A 6,000-nucleotide genomic window follows, 5' to 3' on the forward strand; every position below is an offset into this window, starting at 1 on the left:
GGGGTGGCATGGGTGGGGTGGGGGGATATGCGGACCTCATATTTTGAATGTACAATTTAAAAGAAAATAAAGAAGAAGAAAAAATAAATAAATAAAAATAAAAACAGATGCTGGGCATGATATACCCTGCCATAACCCACTGAATGAACTGGGGGAGAGTGTAAACTACAACGTAAACAGTAATCCATGTGGTGCAGCAGTGCTCCAAAATGTAGTCACCAAATGCAATGAATGTGCCACAATGATGAAAGAGGTTGTGATGCGGGAGGAGTGGGAGGGTGGGTTGTGGGGAATGTGGGAACCTCTTATGTTATTTAATGTAACATTTTTGTGATCTATGTATCCTTTAAAAAAAGACAAAAAAAGAAAAAAGAAAATAAATATTAATAAAAAAGAAATAAAGGGAAGCGGACTTGGCCCAGTGGTTAGGGCATCCGTCTACCACATGGGAGGTCCGCAGTTCAAACCCCGGGCCTCCTTGACCCGTGTGGAGCTGGCCCATGCGCAATGCTGATGCGCACAAGGAGTGCCACGCCACGCAGGGGTGTCCCCTGCGTAGGGGAGCCCCACGCGCAAGGAGTGCGCCCGTAAGGAGAGCTGCCCAGCGTGAAAGAAAGTGCAGCCTGCCCAGGGGTGGCGCCGCCCACACTTCCTGTGCCGCTGATGACAACAGAAGCGGACAAAGAAACAAGACACAGCAAATAGACAAAGAGAACAGACAACCGGGGGAGGGGAGGAATTAAATAAATAAATCTTAAAAAAAAAAGAAAGAAAGAAAGAAAGAGTCATATTCTTCCATTTATTTTAGAATGTTTAAATCTAAGTGTTGGATTTGATATGGATACTGTCATTGTTAAAATGACAAAAGTCTTTAATTATAGATTTAATTATAGATAAAATCAACTTGGCAAATATATTTATTTGGCACAGCTCTAATTACCCATGACTTTACCTGGGAAGCCTTGACAAAATTGTTCCTGATTGCAAACATATAATCAAACTGAGCTCCCAATGCAGCCCTGCATTTGTATGCTTTCTCCAACTCTACAAGATGCCTCATGTCCTGATCTGTTTCCGGGATGTTTTGCAAAGTCAGGAGAATATTAATTGATTTAGACTTTTCTGAATCTCTTGTTGTTGTAAATTATGGGAAAAAATGCTCTAAAGATCTTGTACAGAAATTTTCAGAAGTTTGTATTTTAGGAATTGTTTCATTATTAGATTCTTATCCCATACCATAGCTTTCTTGACTCCACATCATTTAACATTTACAGAAATTTTTAGAACAATCTGCTGGCAATTATTGCTCTTCATTCTAACCATATTTCAATTGCCTGAAATATTCCAGGGGAAGTGAGATAGGAAGCCATATAATCATTGCTCTTTCAGAACTTAAGAGGCACCTGAAAACTAAATAACATAGAGATCATAACCTTATCAGATATGAAGTTTTTGAAAATTTTCTCCCGATGAGAAGGCTTCCATTGTTTCTTCTTCACAAAGTCCTTTAAGGTGCAAAAGTGTTTAATTTTGAGGATGTCTCATTTATCTATTTTGTGCTTTGGGTGTAAGGTTTAAGAAACTACTGCTTACCACAAGGTCTCAAAGATGTTTCCCTACATTTTCTTCTAGGAGTTTAAAGGTTCTAGTTTTTTATGTTTAGGTACTTGATCCATTTCGAGTCAATTTTTGTATAAGGTGTGATATAGGCATCCTCTTTCTTTTAACTATGGATATCCAGTTTAACCAGCACCATCCTATTCTATTGGTCAAGATGTCTACCTTTTTTTAATTTTTTAAGTATATTTTTATTAAATTGTTTTTTAAAGATACATAAATCACAAAAAATGTTACACTAAAATATATGAGGTTCCCACATGCCCCATACCCGATTCCCCTACTCATCCCACATCAACAACCTCCTTCAACATTGTGGCACATTCATTGCATTTGGTGAATACCTTTTGGAGCACTGCTACACCACATGGATTATAGTTTACAGTATAGTTTACACTCTCTTCCAGTACATTCAGTGGGCTATTACAGGATCTATAATGTCCAGCATCTGTCCCTGCAATATCTATCATTATGCCAATTCCATGTTGTTTTTTGCCACTGTAGCTAAGTAATATGCGTTAAAGTCAGGAAGTTAGAGTCCTCAAATTTATTATTTTTAAAGACATTTTTGGTTATTCAAGTTCCCTATCAATCCAAACAAATTTGATAGTCGTTTTTCCATACTGTAGAAGAGGATGTTGAGATTTTAATGGAATTGCATTGAATCTCTAAATCGGTTTTGGTAAAATTGACTGACATCTTAATGACATTTAGTCTTCAAAACCATGAACACAAAATGCCCTTTGATTTATTTATATCGCCTTTGGTTTGTTTTCTGAATACAGTTCATTTACACCCTTGGTTAACTTTATTTCTAAATATGTGATTTTCCCTTTTTTTATTATTTTTTGTAAAGATACATAGATCATACAAAATGTTACATTAAAAATGTAAGAGGTTCCCATATACCCCACTCCCCACAACCCCCACTACTCCCACATCAACAAATTCTTTCATTGGTGTGGTACATTCATTGCATTTGATGACTACATTTTGAAGCACTGCTACACAGCATGGATTATAGTTTACATTGAAGTTTACACTCTCTCCCAGTCCATTCAGTAGGTTATGGCAGAATATATAATGTCCTACGTCTGTCCCTGCAATATCATTTGGGACAAATCAAAGTGATTTTTAATCACTATTTTTAATCACTATTGTAAATGAAATTTTTTTCACCATCATCAGATTACTCATTATTAGTATATATATCAAAGCTAATAATTTTGCATATTAATCTTGTATCTTACCACTTTGTTGAGACTGACTATTCTAGAAGCTATGTTGTGGACCTTTTGTTATTTACTATGTGTAGGATCATATTATCAGCAAAAATGACAGTTTTATTTCTTCCTTTCCTAAAGGATGTATTTTAATCCTTTTTCTTGCATAATTGTTCTAGATAAAATTATTAGATAAAGCTCAATATTGAATAATAGTGGTGACAGTGGGCATCCTTGTCAAAGTCCCATTCTCAATGGGAATGTTTTCAGTTTTTCACCATTGGATGAAATATTAGCTGTGGGTATTTCATATATTAATTTTATCATATTGAGAAAGCTCCCTTTTATTACTATCTTTCAGAGTGATTCATCTAGGAAAGATGCTGTATTTTATCAAATGCATTTTCTTTATCAATTGAGATGGTCATGTGAGTTTTCTTTTTCATTATATTAATGTGATGTAGTACACTGATTGATATTCTTGTGTTTATCCATCCTTGCATAAATGGAATAAAATCAAAACGTGATTGAGATATGTAATTATTCTAATGTGGTTTTGGATTTGTTTAGCAAATATTTTGTTAAGTATTTTTGCATCTATATTCGTTAAAGAAATTGGTCTGGAATTTTATTTTTTTCATAGTATCTCTGACTGGTTTTGGGATTATGGTGATGTTGACTTCATAGAAAGAGTTTAGTGGCCTTCCCTCATGCTTGATTTCTGGAAAAGTTTGACCAGGAATATTAGATCCTCTATGAAAAATCGGTATAGTTCATCTATGAAGCCATGTGTTCTTGGACTTTTCATTTTGGAGAGGTTTTTGATGACTGTTTCAATCATTTTAACTGTAATTGTTTTGTTGAGGTCGTTTATATCTTCTAGGTTCAGTTTAGTTTGTTTCTGCATTCTAGGAATTTTTCCATTTTGTCTATTTTGTCTGGTTTTGGTATACTGTTGTTGATAGTATCCTATTAGGATCTCTTTTATTTCTGTGGCATCTGCAGTAATTACTTCTCTCATTCTATGTTTGTTTATTTGCATCTTTATCTTTTCTTCTCTTTGAGTGTCCAGCTAAAGGTTTGTTAACTTTGTTGATCTTCTTGAAGTACCAACTTTTGGTTTTGTTGGTTCTCTCTATTGCGTCTTATTTTTGTTCTCAATTTATTTTATTTCTGCTCTAATCTTTGTTATTACTTTCCTTCTACTTTCTTTGGAATTAGTTTGTTGTTATTTTCCTTGTGCCTCCTGATGTGCAATTAGGTCTTTGAAATATTGCTTTCTTCTCTTTTTAATGTAAACATTTGTGGGCCTCAGAATATCACCTTTTTAAAGCTAATCCATTCCTGTGCATGTAAAACTATTATAGTTGGGACCTGTTGAGCGTATTCACCTGACTGATCTTTATTATTAGATCACTTCAGACGACATGGCCCATGGTATGTCTTAATCATCTTACTGGAGTCCTTTATAAATGGAGGAATAAAAAGCCACCTCAGAGGCTGAAAACAATAAGGCTCAGAGGAGTGGGGAGAGACAAGAGGGTACCACTATTGTGCCCTGCCATGCGCCCAGTCACCACAGCTACAGCTCAAGGAGAAAGTGTCTCCTGATGATGTCTGATTTGGCCACTTTGACAGACTCAGAGCTGTAAGCTTTTAACCCAATAAATTCCCATGATAAAAGCCAAACCATTTCTGGTATATTGCTCCCAGCAACTTTAACAAACTAAAGCACAGAGTTAGCAAACCTGCTTGTTGGCAAATATAAAGAATACTGTGTGATATCATTATAGAAATAGTTTACTATCAGAAAAAGAAATGATGCCATCTGGAGAATGGAAATGAAAGACAAGAATGGAATGGAGAAAAGAAGCTAATATTAATGGAAAGACACTTGAGTGAGAATGCAGAAATGCAGACAAGGAGAAAAATGACCATGACACTATGGTTTGGAAGAAAATATCCATGAAATGGATGAGTCAAAGAGGCAGGCTGCTGGAAAAATGCTATAAAATGAGGGACTGAGAATTGAAACTCAGGAGCTCAAAATGAGATGTATGTCCAAGTTCAGTACTAACAGAAATGAGAAAAAGATATTTGATCTATTATGGTATGAAGTACACAGGTCCCTTCAGCCAGAGAGGCAATGGGTGCTTTAATTAGCTCAGTAATAAGAATCCATATATAATGACAACAAACTTCAAAGTAATTTTACAAGTCCTAAAAATGTAGAAAAGTATCACAGGTCATTAGGAAGGTCATTAGGGAATTTTCATAGAAAGATTTCCTTGTGCAAGGAACTCAGGGAAAGAAATCTATTAAGTCCTCCCTTGAGACTTGCACATTGTTCTATGATTAAGCAAGCATGCAGTGACAAAGGAAGAAACAGGGCTAATCAGGAAGGAAGGAATTGATGCAACAAAGGTTCACTCATTTATAATGCTGAGCCATATCAATGGACTAAGCGTGTTTACAAGGCCTGGGTCACCAGCAGTAAGCTTTAACATGCTTCATGTTCATCAAACTGTCATGTGTGGTCATTTGGATTCCATTCCCCATTGTTTCCATAAATACCCAAATGTACATGTTCAATTAATGTTTTTGAATGAATAAATTAATGCTTTGCATTAGCAAATTGTTAGCCTAAGGGTGCACACTTTTGTAAACAGTGAATCAGTACATTTTATTAAGATATTTAACAAATGGGAGGTAGAATAGATCTTATACAGAATCTCATCCATCAGTAGTCTCATTTGAGATTTCCCATTGTTGAATGTTGAAAAGTTCACAGAACACTGGGTTAAAACTTTGCAAAATGAATCTGCCTAAATGAGAAGATATATCAGGTATAATTATTCTTAACAGGAAGCAATTTTTGATGTTCACCTACATTGGGGTTGGACACACTGGTGCCCAACAGATGAGACTGTGTGGGCCAAAGCTGACTGCAGTTGCCCTGAGAGCCTGAAGAAACACCAGACCTCTTCTGTCCTATTGTCCTACGGGGATGGAGGGGTGGAGGTGGAATTAAAGGCACTCAACAAAACCTTTTGTGAGGGCCAGGTGTGTCTGGCATTGTCCGGAGAAGCCACAGAAATATGGCTCCCCTCTATCCTGTTGCAGTACAGTGACCGAGCCCCAGCTGTCCAAATGTACCTGC

This window comes from Dasypus novemcinctus, chromosome 17 (genome assembly GCF_030445035.2).
Source record: "Dasypus novemcinctus isolate mDasNov1 chromosome 17, mDasNov1.1.hap2, whole genome shotgun sequence".
Classification (NCBI taxonomy): domain Eukaryota; kingdom Metazoa; phylum Chordata; class Mammalia; order Cingulata; family Dasypodidae; genus Dasypus; species Dasypus novemcinctus.